This window comes from Papio anubis, chromosome 9 (assembly GCF_008728515.1).
Source record: "Papio anubis isolate 15944 chromosome 9, Panubis1.0, whole genome shotgun sequence".
Lineage (NCBI taxonomy): Eukaryota > Metazoa > Chordata > Mammalia > Primates > Cercopithecidae > Papio > Papio anubis.
In genome coordinates, this window is record NC_044984.1 from 84,558,037 (window position 1) to 84,580,100 (window position 22,064).

The following is a 22,064-nucleotide window of genomic DNA, read 5'->3' on the forward strand; positions in this document are numbered from 1 at the left end:
GCAAAGTTGCTTCCACATTTTTTGGGTATCTTTATAGCAATACCTCACTTCTGGTACCAATTTTCTGTATTAGTCCATTCTTGTGCTGCTATAAAGGCGTACTGGAGACAAGTTAATTTATTTTAAAAAGAGGTTTAATTGGCTCACAGTTATGTGGTATATACAGGCTTCTGCTTCTCAGGAGGCCTCAGGAAAATTACAATCATGGTGGAAAGCGAAGGGGAAGCAAACACATCCTATATAGTGGAAGCAGGAGGAAGAGAGTGAAGGAGGAGGTTCTACACACTTTTAAACAACCAGATCTCTTGAGAAGTCTATTATGACACTCAAACCCTTGTGACTTTCCCATATATGCCACAAGGATCCACACATTAGACAACATTAGACCAAAGGTTCCTTCAGAGATCATTCCTGGATAATCACATCTTGATTCCTGGATTCTTCTCAGTTGATTGATAGGATCAAATCAACCTCATATGATCCAAGTAATTTGGAGCCACACATCTACTATCTTTTAGCCTTGTGTCCTCCACACTCTTGTCCCTGCCTCCAGAGTGTGATATTATCTTGAGAGTCTTAATTATATATGCAAAGCCCTTATTTCAAAATCACACACAGGCACTAACAGGTAAGACTGGGATATAACTTTTAGGGAGGTGGGGGACAACTCACTACACCCAATAAAAACCCTGTACACATGGCTAAGGTAAGCTTCTTTGGTTGTCAATATCTCATATGTGTCATCAAATATTGTTGCTAGGAGAATCAAGTGGATCTGTGTGACCCCACTCAGAGAGGACTCTTGCAAACTTGTACCTATTGTTGTTGAGAATGGTGCCCATATACCTTTTCCCTTTGCTGATTTTCATCCGTATTGTTTCACTTTAATACATGATATCCATGAGTATAAGAACTTTTCTTAGTCTTGTGAGTCCTTCTAGCTAATTATTGAGTGTGAGGGTAGTCTTGGAGATACCCGGCATGCTCTTCCTTAGAGGTCTAAATTATATTTCCTCAGGACCCATTCTTTAAGCTTCTATGTTTTAATAACCTCCAATTCTCCTGCCCTCTAACTCTAGTACTGGCAACTGTTTGTGCTATTGCTACCTCTATATTTACCACAGTGTTCCATTTTGACATTTGCAGCACTTTAATCCTGATTTAAGAATCTTTATGTTAACTTTTATATGCTCAAAAGAACACAAAAAACCCACAAAACTGATTTGGTTTCTGATGTGTATACAACATCTTTACTGTTATTTTCTTCTCATTTTGTCTTTTCTTTGGGCAATGTTATTCTGTGTGGTGGTGACACTCAAGTCTATGCCTATATCACAGGCCATTTTGCTGTTCTGTATATTGAACATTCAACTATATGGGGCATTTATGCTTAGCTGTTCTATGATAACCTCTATTCAGTTTATTGTCTCAGTGATGAATCAACTGGCCCATCCCTCATCTTCTTCCCTCCACCACATTTAATTAGTTTCTTTTGTCTCAATATTGATTTTTTAAAATTCTCTCTGGTGTATAAGACTGTTCATTGTAAAAAGAGAGTAAGAGTTGAAATAAGACAGACATGACTTCCAATTCTAATTCTCTTATTTTATGGCTATTGAGACTTTGAGCTAAGTACCATGCAATCTCTCAGTCCCAACATTTTCACAGGGTTATTTTGGGAAAATAAAAGTAAATGGCTATGAAGTACCTAGAACAGTGGTATAGATCTCAAAGACACTCAAATATTTATTTCATTCTTTCCTCTTTTGCCACTGCTCTCGTTTGTCTGCATTATTTCATTGTCTCCTAGCTGCTGTCATCCTCCTAGTGATTATCCATTCTACTTCCAAAGACACCTTTCAACAATACTGATATTTTATGTTGTTCTTTTGTTTAAATTTCTTCTATTGCATTTGACAGTCTACAGAATACAATCCAATCATATTAGCATGACCACCAAGCTTTCCTGACCTGGACCCAGTCCTATTCAGCCATGCCGTCTTTTATTCTTCTCCTCCATGTACCCTATCTATGTTGCAGTTGTATCACAGTTTTGCTGGTGCTGTTTGCTCTGCTCTTAAATGCTCTCCTTATGCTGCCTGTTTCAGATACCTCCCACCCCCACCTCCTACCCCTCACTTAGAAAATCCTGCTTATCATTTAAGACTCAGCTCAAGCTGTTTTTGATGATGAAGTTTTGAAAATGCAGTTTTGGTCCCTGAATCCAAACACCCACTCATCCTCCTCCTTGAAGTTCCCTATTAGAAAGTAAGGGAGCTTTATAAGCAAGGAATTATAGCCAAATGGGGAATTATAATTATTTTACATGCCAGAAAGCACCTTCTATTGTTCCATTGTATATCATCTCTGATGAACTGTGATATAGTATATGATTTAGGACCAGCATAAGAGGGACGTCCTACTCCTCTTATGTAATCTAGAATATCCAAAGCATCAGAATAGTTGCATGAATGAGAGTGGCTACATTCTCATGCTCATCTCATAGGAGCAGGAAGTGAAAGCAAGAAATGGAAGAGTAGACTATGAGCATGGCCTTATGCCTTTTACAACTCAGGAACTGCCCCAGTATAAAGTAGGTTCCAGTGAATATTCTGAGATTTGACTAATAAGATTAACAATGTTTCCTCAGAAAATTGCTAAGACATGGCTAGAGAAAAACAGAAGCTTGGGCAGAAGCTTCTCTCCTCACTTATGGGCAGAGGAGAAATGCTCAATTATTATCTCTTCTGAAAAAACTATTTGGTTACCTAGTAGCCTCAAGGTATCTTGCTCCAATGTTCATACTTGTCCCTGCTTATCACAGTTTGTTCATAGCTCTGATCTTGTACCTGTCTGTTTATAGTTCTCTGTCTATTAAATTGAGAGCTCATTATGTGGTTGATTATTTATTTATGTTTTTTCATAAGAATGGATGTTTTCCATTTTTCTAATTTTCATAATTCCGGTTCTATTGAAGTAAGTGTTCAAGAAATATTTACTGGATTCGTAAATTGATTATGAAGCTTCAGGCAGGATCATCTGAATCTGCTCTCTCCTGTGTATGTGTTATTTTTTCTTTCTCTTTGGCAAGAGTAAAGCAAACATAAGACGTACCATTTCCAGCTCCTTTAGGGGCTGGGTTTAAATATTTGCATGTTCTTTACATGTACACATATAATAATATTATCATTATAACACATATAATAAAAACATGTTAATGTTCTTGGAATGTTCACAGTGAGGTTACCTGAAAATGACGCTTAACTATCAAGGAGAAGGTCTAATACCTTGGAAATTAGATATTTCATACTCCATGATTAAGTTGTCTGGCAGTCAAAATTTATTATAGTTAATTTAAAAAAAGTTAAGGGATCAAAATTTCTGCATTCAAAAGCCCATTCTTTCATATGCTAAGAGGAGATTTCGAATAACTTGGAGAAGAGTATATTTTATTACAACTGACAAGTCTGGAACGATGTATCCACTTTATGAGAATTGTGGGTGAAAGGCCTGTTTTTGCTACACACTACAGGGTTTCAGTTAGTTCACTTTTCTGAGCTGAGGAATACAACAGAATTGATTGATTTCTCTATGTGGGCAAGTATTCAGTCATTCAAGGCAGGCATGCCTAAGGAGGAGCAGGACACAACAGGAAGCCTTGTAGCTGAGGAAATATTTATATCTAGCCAGGGAGACTGGGAAAGAATGTAAATGAGAGTGAGACTGTGCTATGCGCTGAATTATGTTCCCTTAAATTTTATCTTGAAGCCTTAGCCCGCAATATGACTGTATATGAAAATGGGGCTTTTAGGTGGCAATTAACTTTTAGTGAGGTCACAAAGGGTAGGGGCCTGATTTGATAGAATTGGTGGTCTTATAAGAAGAGGAAGAGATACCAGAGATTTCCCTCTCTCTCTCCACGCACACACACTGAAGAAAGGCCATGTGGAGTGCAGAGAGAGAAGGCGGCCACCTACAAGCCAGGAAGAGAGGCCTCATGAGAATTGACTATGCTGGCATCCTGATCTCAGACTTCCAGACTCCGGAACTTGGAAGCAAAGAAATTTCTGTTGTTTCAACTACCTGGTCTATGGTATTTTGTTAGGGCAACTGGAGTAGACTGAGACAGCCTGAATGACTGAACATACATCTGGTAAGCTATGTGAGAGGCTGGGTGGAGTATGATGTAGGTCGTTTTGTGTAGAGAATAGCAAGCTTGCTGGATACTATCTTAAGAATGTTGTATTAGTCCGTTTTCACACTACCATGAAGAAATACCTGAAACTGGGTAATTTATAAAGAAAAGAGGTTTAATTGACTCACAGTTCTGCATGGCTGGGGAGGCCTCTGGAAACTGATAATCATGGCAGAGGACACCTCCTGACTAGGCAGTAGGAGAGAGAATGGGTGCCAACAAGGGAAATGTCAGACACCTTTAAATTAATCAGATCTCGTGAGAACTCATTCACTATCATGGGAACAGCATGGGGTAACTGCCCCCATGATTCAATTAACTCTCACTGGGTCTCTCCCACAACACATGGGGATTATGGGAACTACGATTGAAGACAAGATTTGGGTGGAGGGGACGCGGCCAAACCATATTCAATGTAGTAATCATTTGGTGGACTCCATAGTATGGGACTACTGCTTTTGCAGATTTCTTAGTTGTGACTGCTTCTTTTTTATTTAAGAATCTTTTCAATTACATTGGGCCCACTCAGATAATCCAAGATAATCTCCTTGTTTTAAAGTCATTCTTTACCATATAATCTAACATATTTATAGATTCCAGGCCTTAACATCTATCCCTGAGTGGGCATTATTCTGCCTACCACAACGGCTGAGTCCTGCTCAGCTTAAAAAAGACTTTTTGAGCACTTCTGAGTTACCAGGTAAAATGCCAGGTTCTGCAGCAAAAACAAAACAAGAATCAAGAATCAGACACAACCCTTTCTTCCCACATCAAGTTCAGTCTACTGCTTTAAGTGAAAATACTGACTCACTACCAGAGGCATGTTCTTTGTTTTTTTTGAAAGTATAAGGTGACTTCCCGGATAAACACACTGGCCATCATACTTGATGGCATTTGTTTCCATGAGTACATCCAAAATAAATTCTTAGAACGCTAAACTTTATGACAAATCAAGGACATGCTTCAAAGTGTTATCCCATTATTTAAACTAATGCGTTAGAGAAAGACTGAAAAGAAATCAATGCCTTCAGTGCACCACTATTTACTTTCAGCATTTCATTTCAAACTTCACATCTGTTTTCAGTCCTTAGTTTCAGTAAAGAGGTAAGGGAAGTAATAGTTTGCCTGAAGATAATAGGATGACCATAGAAAATTGTATGTCATGGAAAATGTAATTCTATTACAAAGCTGTATATATTCATACATCGAAAGCAAGACATTTCGACCATTTTTTGAATCATTCACATCCCCAAATACACTTCTGACTTAGTTATTCATAATTGTAGGAAGGAGTTGTTGGTTTAAATTACAGAGAAAATTTATTTCCATTGCTTTTGTGAGTACCAGGTAAACATTTGCTTTAAGTTGCATGTGTTTTGCACAGTTCTGCTGTCTCTCCAATTAGACTCTATGCCGCTTGTACATCTAGGAATGGCACTTCATATTCTTCATATTACCTTGCAGAACATACTACAGCTGTTTATTCAATGTTAGTTGCTATCAGATTTCCAGAACCTTCCCAAATCTACTTTCCCCAATTCTGTCAATGCAGAACCTGAAATGTTGGATCCAATTCTCCTGAAGGACAGGGCAGAAGAAAGATGGTTAGGTGGGAAGTAGTCTGACAAATCAGATGCCTTTAGGCCTAGACCTTGTAAAGACACCCACAGTGTGCCAGAGATAAAAGTCTACAAAGACTAAACCAAGAACAAGGGACAGAGGCAGATGATAAGCACAGAGAATAGCACCAAGCAACAGAGATGCTAGTATGAGTAGTGGGTCCAGAAATTAAGCTAAAGGCTGACCTTAATTAAATGCATACAATATATGTGACTCTTGGATTGCAGGTGCTCACTACCATTGTGAGTGGAAATACTGGCTACAGTTAAAGACCTAGGGCCGTAGTTGTCAGAGGACAAGTGTGAGATCATGGATATTATTAGAAATTAAAACTTGAGGGTTGAGTAAATACGACTTCCTAGCTGGATGGCCTCAGACTATTCCTATCAAGTTTTTGCACTGTTCTTGGTACAACTAGCCAGGATAAACAAGATTGAACTTATAGTCATTCTCTCTCTTCAAAAGTATTTAGCCATTTGCCCAACTAGCTTTCTCCCTTCCCTTTAGAAAAGTATCTCTTATTCCTCTGAGATATTCAAAAATTTTGTTTCCTATTAACTTTAGTGTGACAGTTTTCTTCTGTAGCATGCTTAGTTTTCCACATCTGTCTAACTTATATTTGTAGGCACTAAACCTCCTTTAATTATTTGAATTGAATTTAGAACTCTCAGTTCTCAGCAGATAATAAGAGCAAGCAAGTCCACTGAGCTCCACAAGATGAAAATTTGACCATTGAGCAAGAAATCTCTGTCATTTTTTTCCAGTCAAATGACTTAATAGCACTTGATACACTGTCTGGTACTAGAAATATTTCTGTTGGTTTAGGAAATGCAGAATGAGAAAGGAACAAAAATAGTACCAAGATTTATGGTTTACCTTCTCGTGAATGATTTCCTTCCTTCCTTCCTCCCTCCCTCCCTCCCTTCCTTCCTTCCCTTCTTTTTTCCCCTTCCTTCCTTCCTTCCTTTCTCTCTCTCTTTCTTTCCTTTTTTTCTGTTTTCTTTCTTTCTTTTTCTTTCTTTCTTTCTTTCTTTCTTTCTTTCTTTCTTTCTTTCTTTCTCTTTCTTTCTTTCCTTCCTTCCTTCCTTCCTTCCTTCCTTCTTCCTTCCTTCTTCTCCTTCCTTCCTTCCTCCCTTCTGTCCATCTGTCCATCCTTCCTTCCTTCCTTCATGGAGGTACTCTCTAGCTTTCTCCCTCAATAAGCAAAACTAACAAAATAACCTGTCTCTACTATTGGTAATTCTTGGGGGGCAGAGTTAAAAATAAATGAACCATATGATTTGTAACCCTTGAGTGTGAAAACTCTTGTTTCCAAAAAATGTGTTCTCTCTTTCTTTCTGGGCACATAACTGTCCTGTGAGGCTATTTAACTTTTAACCTAAATGGTTAGCTGTAGCCACTTAGGTTAAATATTATTATTAATGAATAACAAATAAAAAAATAAATAAAAACAATCTTACTATTAACAAATATTCATTAGTGATTAGTGAACATAATTGATATACAAAAATTTTATCTCATTCCTAAGGAAAATCACGAGCCTTAGACCCTCTCTCTTTCCTCCATTTGCAATGGACAAACATGAGTAGGTTTATATTGATCTTAATGGTGGAAAGACCATGAATAGAGCAACCTTGGAGGCCCCTTGGAGATAGCAGAACTGCTGCATCAGCCTGGGTCCCTGAGTAACTCCATGGAACAGAGTCTCCTAACCCCTTTTAACTGTTACAACATGGTGAAATGAGTGTCCATTTATTTGAACTACTTTATTTTGAGGAGTTTTTGTTACAGTAGCTTAGACCTTATCCTGTTTAATAGATTGAGTGAAAATTAAGTGGAAACCATTTTCCCTGACTGCAAAGCTCATCTTGAAAGAAATGGAAATGAACTGAAGGTGCCAAACTTTGAGAATTAGAACCAAGAGAATCTGACTTCTTTCTGAATGGGTAAGGAACAAAGTTTCTGGAAATTTCAAGAGGAGCTGTAAGAAGTATCTATGATAAAACTTGATGTGTGTTTTGTGGAAATAGAAGAATCAAAAGTAACTTGGGCTTTCTTTTATCAGCTGGATTTTCATTTCGGAGAAGAGTGGGAAAGACATTCTTAGAATTTAGGGTTGTAAAATGCTTCAAGGCAGTGGAGGGGAAGATACCAATTCCAAGTGTATTTTTGAAGTGTATTTTTGTATAAGTTTTCCAACTGCAGTCCAGTGACCTAATATTTTCTAGGTGTTGTCTATGGAGATGAGTTTGGTTTGCGGTGTGCAGTACTAAAAAGAATGCAAAGAAATACATAAACTATTTGCCCTTCAGCTGTCATTGTCCATTTATTTGCACACAATTTGAAAGTGCTCAAATAGATATCAGAAGTCTTAAGAGATGAAATATCAAAATGACTTTAAACAAGCTCAGTAGATGTTTCATTGTGGTGTTATTTGCCATTTGTGCTTACATTTCCTGATTAAATTATGCCTTTCTTGAGGCCAGAAATGTATCACATCCTTACCAGTTCTAAGAGTTGCAGTCTCTTCCACCCATAAAAATTTTTTCTAAACATCAAATTTCCTATAATCATTGGGCACATACACTAGGTACATGCCTAGAAATGTTAAATGCTCCACATATCCACTTAGATATCTTTGGAAAAAAATTGACTTGTTAAAATGGTCTAATAGAAAAACATCAAGAGAAAGTTCTTAGTGTACAGTCCTGCTTCCCAAAATAAGTTTTTAATAGCATTCATTACACAATTGCATGTTCAAATTGACAGCTTTGCTGTATTTTTTCAAGATGTAGATTTCTTTCTGTGTGTAGGTGCTATAAAGTATTCTGGGAGCTATTTTGCTAAAAATAAGCCGTCTGTGTCAATAGCGAGTGCTCAATGTACAATCTGATATCATTTGCACCTGCAAAAGTTCAAGAAAGGTAAATTCAGGTGAGATGAAAAATCCTTTTACATAATTGAATGACATATCTTCCTAAGTCTACTTTATTAAGCTAGCTTGGTTCCCCTTAATAAGTTGCTGCCCACCAAATCACAGATTCCTCAAATATTAGAAACAATGGCAGAATGCAGAAGTGGTACCAGGTAGAATTCATACCAAGGTGTTGATAAGATTGGTTTCTTCTGGAAGTTGAAGGAGAATCTGTCCCTTCCCTCTCTCCTGTTCTTTCCTCTCTTTTCTGTTGGTTGCTGGAACTCAATGACATCTCTTGACCTGCAGTCGTATCACTCCATTCTCTGCCTGCACCATCATGTGGCATTCTCCCTGGGTGTGTCTGTGTCCCAGTGTATTCACATGGATACCAGTTATTGAATTTAAGGCTCACCCCAATCCAACATGACTTCCTCTTACCTTGATTACTGCAAAAACACGATAGCCAAATTAGGTCAGATTTACAAGTATTGGGAGTTAGAATTTCATATCTTTTTTTTAGGGGATGCAATTCAACCACAATACTTTTATTTCCTATTCCACTTTAAACTGCTCACTATAAACTTTCCCCCCCCCCCCAGAAAATCAGCTGTAGGAAATAAAAGTGTCTGTAGGTAACCTCTGCTATCAGCCTGGTAATACCAATGTCCTTTGAAGCAAGGGTGTGCAAAAGAGGCCCCAAGTCTTTCTTACAATGGAAAAGAGAGCAAGACACAAATCAGCATCTCAAAAAATTATCCTGTCACTCTGATGGGATGGTATCTTGAGTGATTGCTTTGCATTTTCTTCACTGTGGCTTAGGAACTGGTGCCTCTCTTTCCAACCGTACAACAGAGACAACATAAAATACCATGTCAGATGTTTCTTTCTTTGCTTGTTGACAAAACCACATTAGTTATGAGCATGTCACCTTTCCTTGGAGAATGAGTGCCACTCAAACTACCCATCTATAAATTGGCTTGTGCATGATGAATGAGAGACAGAGTAGAATTGCTTGGAATCAGATGTCCTAATCAACTCAGAGCAGAGAGGGTACTAAGTGACAGGGTGCAGAGGGAAAAAAAATCAGAGAAAGAAAATAGGAATGCTAAGGTTATCAGTTGAGAAAAAAACAGAAACAAAGAAATGTCACTTCTAATTGCTCCTAATACAGTAAAACATGGTCACTGATTGGGGAATCCAAGCAGAAAAGTCTCTTTTGGGTCCAGATGGTGAGAGTTAAGGCTATTATGTGTATTGAAACACCATCTGTATTTTTGAGAACACTAACAGTATATTCCAATATCCAAGGAGAACCGGTGTGGATTTCGGCTTGCTCTAATTGCTGCAGTACCTGAAATGTATTCACAGCCTCTCCATCTGCACCACATTTCTGATGCCTGCCATGCACCATTTGACAATCTGCAGTGCTGTGCTCTTTCTGTGACCCCATCTTTCCCACTGCATCATTTAGCTCAAATACATTCAGCCACAAAGGCTTTCCAAATCATTCACTTAGTGACCAAGGGCAGAGTTACCTACCACCCACCGGGGAATGAGTCATCGTATCATGAAGGCTGTGGAAAAAACAGACATTTGTCAACAGGTTCTGTGTGTTGTAGAAGATGAGTTCAAATGTAGGACACCACACAGATTTAGTGGTGCATAATAGATGAATAAATTTTTGACAACAAATGTCAGGCATCTTCAGAATCTTAAACAATAAGAAAATGGAAAGTTAAATGTTTGTTATTAAATAGTCACTGTGGGATCTCCATTTAATAATCAAGGTTCAAAAAAAAAAAAAAAAAATCAAAGCTCTTTGCTCTGCCAGCATTACACTCTAAAAAATAAGCAAAGGGAAGAAGCTCTTGAGCCATTGAGAAATATTCTGGGTTTATCCTGTCACCTCACAGTGTTTCTGATATCAAGACTGGCTTATAAACAAATTGTGAGTTAGGTAAAGTTTGTTTCTTGCATTCTCACCTTTCCTGCTTCCACTAATTGGAAATTGATTTTCTTTTTACCCTTCTATCTCCCAAGCTTCATCAGGACTGCCCTGAATGAATTATCTTAAAAGTGATTCTTCAAGCAATTGTTTAAAAAAAAAAAAAAAAAAAGGAAAATACAGATAAGCAAAGGAAAATAAATTATCTGTGATCCAATCACCAGCAATATTTAGTGTTAACATTTTGGCATATAGTATTCTGGGCTTTTTGTGTATATATAGTCACAAACATTTTACTTTGCACTCACTTTGTAGCCTATATTGCTCACTTAAGTAGCTTTCTGTATCCATATATGTACATGCTCATTTTCATTTTTAATCAAGGCATTGGCTAACATTGTATAACTTACTTAAGCTTTTTTCCATGTTTTCAGTATTATAAATGAGGTGGAAACATTTAACTTTATTGGATATTTTCCTTAGATAAATTGTAAACAGTGGCCTGTTGGGTGGTGGTCCTTCTGATACATGTTGCCCAAATTCATTTGAAAAAGTTTGTATTAATTGACACATCCATGCAGAGTATCCATTTCCATAGCAGGGATTATTATGTTCTTATATTCTTGTATAATCTGATAGGTGATAAATGGTAAATTATTATTGTTTTAAATATGAGTTTCTCTTGTCATGCTTATGGATCTTTCCCTTCCCTCCCCTCCCCTCCCCTCCCCTCCCCTCCCCTTCCCTTCCCTTCCCTTCCCTCCTTCCTTCCTTCCTTCCTCTTTCTTTTTTTGAGACTGGGTCTCTCTCTGTGGCCCAGGATGGAGTGCAGTGGCAAGATCATAACTCACTGCAATAGTAAACTCCTGGGCTCAAGCTGATCCCATCAGATCTATCAGAGTGAAATGGGACTAATTTTCCCCTACATGTGGATGATCTTTCTTTCTTTCTTTTCTTTCTTTCTTTCTTTCTTTCTTTCTTTCTTTCTTTCTTTCTTTCTTTCTTTCTTTCTTTCTTTCTTTCTTTTCTTTCTTTTCTTTCTTTTCTTTTCTCTTTCTTTCTTTCTTTCTTTTTCTTTCTTTCTTTTTTTCTTTCTTTCTCTTTCTCCATTTTCTTTCTTTTTTTTTTTTTTTTCTTTCTTTCTTTCTTTCTTTTCATATTTTTTATTGGACAGCAGGATCGTTATGTTTGCTTGAGTTATCAGATCTGTTGGGTGGTGCAGCATCATTATCAAATTGACCTTTCAGTTCTGGTCATGAGCCACCAGGCCTAGCCTTTACTTTTCTTCTTTCATGAATTGGCTACTCACAGGCATTTCCAAGTTTTGAATTTGTGATATTATCTTTCTGATCCATTTGCAAGACCTTTTTATGTGTTAGTCATATAATTAATTGATGTACCATACACAATTTATATATTTTTCTCAGTTTGTTGCTTGTCTTTAACTTTGTGGTCTTTTTTGATGGATATTTTATATTTTTTCAAGGCTAGATCAATTAATTTTTCATTTTTGGCTTATCTTTTAGTTTTTCTTAACACACAGATATATAATATTTGATCTTTTTTTTTCAGTCTGGGACTTTTACCCTTCTACTTTTTACATTTAAATTATTAATTCATTTGGAATTTAATTTGACTTAAGGTGGAAGGCTGGCCAGGTATGGTGGCTCGCACCTGTAATCCCAGCACTTTGGGAGGCTGAGGCAGGAAGATTGCTTGAGCCCAGGAGTTTAAGACCAGCCTGGGCAGCATAGCAAAACCCAGTCTCTACCAAACAACAACAACAAAAGTACAAGCTAAGAATTTAAATTTGGCACATTGTAGTTAGCCAAGATTTTTTGTTACTTTTTTTTTTCTGATTTAAAAATGCCTCATTTGTCATTCACTAAACTCTTATCAGTTGTATGATTTATGTGTTGATTTCTATTTGTATTTTATTTCTGTTTTGGCACTGGTATCTCAGCCTTCGGATCGTTGTTACTTCATAATACAGTCTGCTATCTAATAAGTTGTAATTTTTCCATTATTATATACTTTCAATTATTACTTTTTTAAATATAAAAAATTTCTATTTAAATTTCCATTATTAAATACTTCCATTATATTTAAATTTCCATTATTATATACTTCTAATTATTACTATTTTATATTTTAAAAAGCAATAATTGGAAGTATATAATAATGGAAAAATTATTTCCATAAATAGAGCAGATAAAATTATTCATCATAATGTAGAAATGATTAATATAACCTAAAGTATTATCCCTTCTGAGAATATTTGCATTAACTCAAAATATGCTTCAGATTCTCTGGTGGGAGGTATATTCTGATTACAAAGCAATTTCTGAGCATTTCTGTTGTCACCATATGTAGCCTATGCTTTTTCTAAAGACTAACCATGTTGTAAATATTAAATGACAAAATATAATTAGAACAAAGAATATAGTAGGAACTCAATTATTGAATTTTTTGCTTTGAAATCTCAAATAAAGGGATTTTACATTAGTTACTACCTTATTTTGTACATATGCCATAGACATAGTGAGTTTGCCACTTTCTTTTCTTTGAGATAAGAAATGGGAAAATAAAATAAAGGAAAATATAATATATCTCTGCTCTCAGGGTGCTTTTTTTTCTGTAACAGTTCTTGGGTTTCCACTAACTTGCTTAATAGAATGCATAGTAATAAATAAAAACTACCATTTGTAAAATGTGTACATGCTCTAAACTCTTTCTATATATAATTTCTAATCCAGACAAATATTTTATTTGTTGGTTGTGAATACTGAGGCCCAGATATTTAGTAATTTCAGATTTCTCTCTACAAATCAAATCTGTGAGACACTGGAAGCCAAGACATGCTTCTTTCACTATGTGGTAATGTGTCTCATGGAAGTGTTTTAAACTCTGAGGAACTTGGTATATTTTGGACTTCCAAGCTTTGTTATTTTAATAAATGTTTTCTGAATTGTAACACAGTTATTGTATTAGACAATGTTTACTGCAATAATGCTGCATGACAGACAATCCCCAATACCAGTGGTTTGCCATAACCATTTTTATTCTTTGTGAAAATACCTGTAGGTCAGCTGAAGTTTTTCCGATCTTGATTGAACTTGATTGGATTCAGCTGAGGGCTTATCTGCAGTTCAGGTTGGACTTTACTCCACATATCCCATTGTAGAACAAGCACTATTAAGAGCGTGCTCTTCTAACTGTAATGGTGGAAGCACAAAAATTCAAGCCAAATTACAAAACAGCACTTAAAGGGCTCATGTCACATTTGCTACTGTTCCGCTGGCCAAAGCAAGTCACATGGCTAATGTTGACAGCAACAAGGAGAGAAAATATACTTTGCCTGTTTTAAAGGGAGACACGTCTAAGCATCCTGGCAACTGTCTGGGTTACATTTCCACAGGAAAGAGAGAGAGGAGAATGGATACAATAATTCAGTCTATCACTGACATCTTTCAATTATCCAATAAAATATTGTAAATTTTCTAAATATGTTTAGTAGAAATCCTGGGAAAGTCTTTGCAGGTGAATCTTTATTTTTGTTCTAACCAAAGGAGTTTTGCCTATCAGTCTTATATATTAGGCTTCAGTAAACATTTATTATGAACAAAGGGTAAATAAATTAATGCTTAGAAACTACTGGCATAAGGAATTAATACTAGCAAAAAATAATGTATGTGAATTTAAGAGAGTCTATTTTATAGTTAATTTACTTTCTTTTTCTGCTTTAAGTGGATGAAACTAACTTGTGCTTCACAAAGACAAGAAGTTTGTCAGAATTGTTAAAATTCTGATTAGGGCACTTTCTAGCTGTGTCACCTTCATCATGTTGTTATATTTAACCTCTTTCTGTGCTTTAACTTTTTTCAACAATAAATTGAGAATAAAAATATCTAAAGCATAGGGTTATTGTAGCTAATAAGACAATGAATCCATAAAAAATATTTTGGACAATGCTACTATGGAGGAAAATAACCAACTAGTGATACTTACAGGAGACTCATCATTAAGTAGAATAGTAGAGAAAAGTAGATCTAATCTTGCTGTTGGAAGTAGCCATTGATGTGAGACAACCTAATTATCATTACATTGTATTCTTTCAAAAATATTTTTATACAACTTGAAAACACAAAATGACATGTATTACATATATATGTGTGTGTGTGTGTAGAAAATATCAAAATGCACACCTGTAACTCACCACTGAACCTAAAAGCTTAAATGTTACCAGTGCCTTTGCATCAATCTGTGTGCTCCTTTTCATCCTAACTCCCTGCCTTAACACATGCCTCCCAATTATAATTTCTATGTAGTGTACCATAATGGTTAAGAAGGCAGTCTGAGCCAGACTGTTTGCAATAAGCATTTTTTTAATCCTCTTTGCCTCAGTTTCTAAATTAGTATTTTGATGATCATTATATTTTCCTCATATAAGAATTGTATTGTTTAATACATTTGTAGCATACAAAAGGAGGTCTTATAAATAGTAGGCAGTGTGTAAGTTTTAATTGTTAACTATTATTATCGTCATTGTTGTTAGTGGCATACATATGTCACTAAGCAATCTATTGTATGGCTTTGCTTGCTTTTGAGCATTACAAAAATGAAATAATAATCTTAATGTCCTCTTTTGTGACTGACTTTTTAGCTCAACATTATACTTCTAAATGTCATCTTACATATCACGTAATATTCCTCATCAGGATTTATTCATTTTCTTGTTGATGGATATTTGTATTGCTTCCATTCAAATATTTCTTTTTATTATGAATGATGTTATTATAACCATTGTTGTACATGCCTAGTAGTGTGTACATGTAAGGATTTCCCCAAGATCATCCCTTGAAGTAAAATGGATGGGTTATGGGAACTTTGAAATGTTCATCTATGTAAGATGGGACCAAATTGTTTCCAATGCAGTTATGTCAAATTATATTTCAACCAGCTGATCCACTGTGGTATTAATTTACAATTCTGTAATTATATGACAATATATTTTTATTTGTATTGACTCTTCATGCTTCTTATTTTGTGATATTCCTACTCTTGGTTTTTATGCCAATTTTTCCTTGTGTTATTTTATTCTGCTTATTGAGTTGTAGAAGTTATTTATTCTTTGGATGCTAATCCATTGTTGACTATGTATGTTACAGATACTGTCTCTCACAATGGGTTGATTTTCACTTTCATCACAGTGCCTTTTTATAAATAGAATTTCTTAATTTTATTACAAATTTATCAATCTTATCTCTAATGGTTAGCATTTAAAAAAATTCCTTAACCCAAATTCAAAATTTGTTCTCTCATAATTTCTATCAAAATTTTAAAGTTTTGCCTCTTACATTTAAGAATTTATCTATCTTGCATGTTTTTTTGTCTACAGTGTGTGGTAGAAATCTGATTTGATTTTATCCATATGTACAAATGAATTGTATTAAATTTTTCTTCTTTCCTTCATAATCTTCAAGGGAATTTTTGTAATATCCTGAGTTTGCATATATATGTGGCCCTATTTGTGGCTCTGTTTTTTTTTCCTTTTCCTGTTCCACAGGTTATTTTATTTATTCCTGCACCACTAAATCTCTATATCATTTACAATAGCATTGTAATAAGATGATATCTAGCAAAGCAAGTAGCTCCTCTTTATACTTCATCTTGAACAATATCTTAACAACTCACAGACTTTTTCTCATCCACATACATTTGAAAATCAGCTTGATATTCTAAGATTTAATGACAGTAGATGGTAGTATGAATTTCTTTTTGTTTATTCTATTTGGAATTAATTTGGTCTCTTAAAAGTAGATTGGTATTTCTTAGTTCTGGAAAACTTCAGCCATTATTTATTCAAATTCACTTATCCCTTATATGATCTATCTTTTTTTCTTGAGACTCTGGTAAAATGTATTTAAAAATTTTCATTCTGTTTTCTATATCATTTAAGCTATTCTTTGACATTTTCATCTTCTCTTTATGTAGGAGTCTGTGTTTATTCTTTCTGTCTTCCAATGTACTAATTACCTCTTCAACAGTTTCTAATCTGCTTTTTAACTTGTTCATTAACTCTGATTTCAACAATTTCATTTATCTTTGAAACATTTACTTTCTTATTTTTAAAATTTGGTTTATTTTTTATGTCATTTCGAATATTTTTAAAATGAAATCTCATTTTTAACTTTTCAGACATTGAATTCATAGCTTATAAACAATTTCTGATAATTGTAATATCTGAATGCCTTGCGTCCATAATGCTACTGTTTGTTACTTTTTCAGACTCTCATTTATTTTTATTCCTTGTGTGTTAGATTTTTTAAATAATAAATTTAAATTTTTTTGGTCTTAGTATTACTAAGCCTAGAAACCTAAATAGAGAATGCTATTATCTAGAGATGACTTTCAAATACAAGCTGGTTTGAAATATATGTTGATTTGAAATATATTTGGAGGCTGGGTGTGGCAGCTCATGCCTGTAATCCCAGAACTTTAGGAGACTGAGGTAGGAGGATTGCTCAAGGCCTGGAGCTTGAGACCAGCCTATGCAACAAAGTGAGACTCTCTCTCTCTCTCTATGTGTGTGTGTATATATAAAAAATATATATTTATAATACATATTATTTATGTAGAATTATAAATATATATTATTTATATATAATATCTATTATTTATATAGAATATATATTTATATATATATATTAGCTGGGCACAGTGGTACATGCCTGCAGTTCCAGCTACTTGGGAGACTGAGGCAGGAGGATGGCTTTAGCTCATGAGGTCAAGGCAACAGTGAGTAGCGATTTTACCACTGCATGCTAGCCTGGGTGAAACAGCAAGACTCTGTCTCACAAGAAAAAAAAAGAAATGAAATTTATTTGGAAATAACATGAAAACAGGAGTTTTATGTAGGTAAATATCTGAAAGACTCGCTTATCTTTTGCAAGAAGCCAGATGGTGCTATAAACAGTGAGTAACCTCTTTAGGCCCCTTCAAGGTGTTGCCTAAACAAAGCAATCTGAAGTTCCACTCTCTTTCATCTCATTGTCCTTAGTTTTGGTCTATATGTTAGTCTTGTTATAGACAGACTTTAAGATGGCTACTATAATTCTCACCATAATTCTCACCTCCTGGTTTTAAAGAACTTATATAATCCCCTCTCGATGAGAATGTGTAGGACCTGCAACTTGATTCCAACTACTAGGATGTGGCAAGGGTAACTGGAAGGTATTTTTATCATTGTGTTTCATTGTATGAGACTATATCTTTCTATCAGACTAGATCTAAAGTTTTGACCTTGCTGGCTTTGAAGAAAGAAGCTTCCATGAATCTTATAGGTGTAAAAAAATAAATTCGTTCAACATTAGTGAGCTTGGAAACAAACCTTTCCCAGTCAAGCTTCTAGATAAGAATCCAGTTTTGTTTACCGCTTGATTGCTGTCATGCAGAGGACCTAGCTAAACTAAGACTCCTAAATAATAGAAACTCTGAGATCATAAACATATTTTGCTTTAAGTCGTTAGGTTTGTGATAATTTGTTATGTAGCATAGAAAAGAAACTCAAAGTCTGATATTATCTTTTTTTTTTTTTTTTTTTTTTTTTTTAGAGAAGGCCTACCTTTTGATGGCTTGCTTTTCACTCCTCTCTGTCCTTGTTTCAGCTATCTTTTTTTCTCAAAGGTGTTAGGAGAGACATAAAAGGTTGATGGTGTTTAAGATGAGGAATTTGAGAGGTGATAAAAATTTTCTATTAATTGCTTTATAACCAAAGTGCATTAAAACTTTTTTTTTTATCAAAAGCCTAATTATCTTGAGCAAGATGGTCTTTCAGAGTGTCTAGATCGCCTCAGTTTTATAAGAAGAAGTCCTCAAATTCAATTCTTATAATTGAAATGAGAAAAAAAATGTGTTTTGTGATTGACATGTAGAGTACAAAGAACATATTACTTTCTCTTGGAAGAAAGAACTTTGGCCTTTCTTTCTCTCATCCCCCAAAAAATGCAGTTTTGGGTGAGAAAAAGATGTTTGGTAAGTTATGTTGGCTTTATATGGTTAACGTTTTGACTTTACATTGATTTGATATTCAAAAAGAGAAATTGAAAAAAGGAAAAAGACATTAATTCATTTTTTAACTCTAAAGAAATGACATCTAATCAAATACTAACTGGGAAGGACTAAAAAAATGTGTTCATAGTGACTACCATAAGAACGTACTCTCCATATATTCTTTGAATTCTATCTTTTTTCTTTTTTCTCCTCCATCTTTTCAGAGCTAATGTCCACCTATTTCAATAAAGTTAGGTTCTCATGACCAAGTCATATAAATGAGTCTTTTGTAAATTTGCATAAATCTACTAAGCAACCATTAACTGCTTGCTATCATTACTTTGAAATTCACCTTTGTATCTCAACTTACTATGTTTTGCCCTTCTAGCTATTATTCCCTTTGAAAGTAATAGTAATATAATTACTTTTCAAAATATCCCCATCTTTTTCTTTTTAGAGAGTTATGTGAACAACAATAAGAGTTATGTGAAGAACAACATTCAATGGTTAATTTCTATGTGCTAGAAACAATGTTAATTGATTTACATAACTTGTCCTAGTTATCCTCAAAATATTACCATTTTTATAATTTATCGTTATTTATATTATGAATAAAAATATTAAAATATGATTAATAGTAATATATTTAAAAAATCAAATACTAATAAAAGACAGTGATAAATAGCAGATTCTTTTGTCACCTCTTGTTAACTCTTTCATTCCATGATACAGAGACAAACTATTAAATTCCTTTAGTTTTATTTGATTTTAAACTCTAGATTTTAAAATAACTCACTTAGATGTCAATTTATTGCTTTTAAAAATGTTATGTATTATGTTCTGACTGCCTACTATTAATAGGATTGCTTTACTCTTAAAATAAAAAAAAGACAAGAATACTGCATCTCACCATTCATTTTCAACATTGTACTGGAAGTCCTGGCCAATGCAATAAGACAAGAAAAAGAAATAAAAGGTGTACATATCAGGAAGGCATAAATAGAACTATATTTGTTTGATATGACATGACTGCATATTTTGCATGATTTATATGAAGAAAATCCCAGAGCTGACAAAAAGTTCCTGGAACTAATAAGCTGCTATAGCAAGGGTGTAGGATAAAAAGTTAATATTAAAAAGTCAATTGTTTACATAAACTATGTAAGTATAAATCAAATAAAATATGTACCAGATCTATACAAATAAAACTAGAAAAGTCTGATGAAGGAGATCAAAGAAGATCTAAATAAATATTCTATGTATAGGGACAGAAAAGACTCTATATTGCTAAGATGTCAATTCTTCTCAACTTATTTTCCACATTCACTGCAACTCCCATCAAAATCCAAGCAAGTTATTTTCTGGATATCAACAAATTGACAATAAAGTTTATATTAAAATACAAAAAGACTCAGAATAGGCAACATAACACACAAGAAGAGAGCAAAGAAGAATATTACACTATTCAAATTGAAGATTTACTATATAGCTACAATAGTCAAGACAGCATGTTATGGAAGAATAAACACATAAACCAACAGAACAGAATAGAGAGCCTAGAAATAGACCCACACAAATATAGTCAACTGATCTTGGACAAAGGAACAAATGCAATTCACTGTAGAAAAGATAATCTTTTCAACAAGTGATGCTGGAACAACTGGATATCTACTTGGAAAAAAAAAAAAATCCAGACACAGACTTTACACAGTTCACAAAAATTAGCTCAAAATAGATCATAGAACTAAACAAAAACCACAAAATATAAAACTTCGATAATAGGGGAAAATATAGGTGACCCTGTGTTTTTGGATACAACTTCTTAAGCACACTATAAAAGTAAAATTTGTTCAAATTAAAAAAATTCTGCAAATACATTATTAAGAGAATTAAAATACAAGCCACAGAATGGGAAAATATGCATAAAATACATATCTGATAAAGAACTTGCACTTAAAATACACAAAGAACACTTAAAACTCAAAAATAAGAAAATGATCCAATTTAAAACGGGAGAAAGTTCTGAACAGACACCTCACCAAAGAAGATATACAAATAGCAAATATACATGTAAAACTGTTAAAAATTGTATGTCATAAGGGAATTGAAAATTAAACAACAACTATATACCACTACACATCTGTTAGAAAGATTAAAATCTGAAATATGACAATATCATATACTGGTAAGGATGCAAAGCAACAGGTGTTTTCATTCATTGCTGGTAAGAATATAAAATGGTACAGTCACATTGTTAGTTCCATACAAGGTTAAACATAATCTTACCATATTATACAGCAATTGCTCTTTTAAATGTTTATCTAAATAAGTTGAAAACTTAAATCCACACAAGAACCTGCACATAAATGTTTATAGCAAGTTTATTCATAATCACCAACAGCTAGAAACAACCAAGACATCATTCAGTAGTAGATGAACAAATTGTGGTACATGCATAGAATAAAATGATCAGTGATGAAAAGGAATGATCTATTAAGCCATGAAAACACATAGAGCAATGTTACATGAATATTACTAAGTGAATGAAGTCAATCTGAAAGGGCTACATGCTGTATAAGTCCAACTCTATGACCCTCTGAAAAAAACAGAAATATAGAGACGATAAAATGATAAGTCGTTTCCAGGCTTTAGAGAGTGGAGAGAAGAACAAATAATTGAAATGAAGGAAAGTTTTAAGGCAGTAAAACTGTTCTCCATGATATTTTAAAGGTGAATGCATAAAATTATGCATTTTAGCCCCTTTCCTCATCCATAGAGCTATTCAATGCAAAGTGTAAGCCTTAATGTAAACTATGACTTCGGTTAATAATTATATATCACCTTCAGTTCATTAATGTAACAAATGTACTACACTAATGCAAGATAATAAGAAAAACTACGTATATGGAGGTTACTTGAAAACTCTCTGTACTATACACTCAATATTTCTGTAAATCTAAAACTGTTCTAAAAATAAATTCTATTATTAATGGTTAAAATAACCTCACATTCTGTTCTGACTTCCCACTATGACTGAGGTTGTTTTAGTTTTCTCATACTACCTTTCCTCCTGTCTCTATGTATTTTGTCTTCATTTTTGTTAAATCACTGTTCAATGTAGAGATGATTATAATGATGCAAATATCATTATCAACTGAGCAGTGTAGCATATTTTGATTACTCTTTGTTTTTTGTACAGCTATTCTTTTTTTTCTGTAGTTTTAATTACTCTCCAGCAGGAACTAAAAAACACCTCTAATTATAATTAAATACCCCAGTTAGTCTATTAGTTCACATTTTTTTTTTGAATTCATATTTCTTAGAGCACTCTGTCC

General features: G+C 34.3%; 1 long non-coding RNA gene across 1 annotated transcript in view; it reads left to right on the plus strand.

Moving 5' to 3' along the window:
• Nucleotides 1-238: 238 nt before the first annotated feature.
• LOC103875946 overlaps nt 239-22,064 on the plus strand; it is a 30,397-nt gene continuing 8,571 nt past the window's right edge. Inside the window, exon 1 of the long non-coding RNA XR_002515763.2 lies at nt 239-4,153. This is a non-coding gene — a long non-coding RNA (uncharacterized LOC103875946). The remainder of the gene's footprint in view (nt 4,154-22,064) is intronic.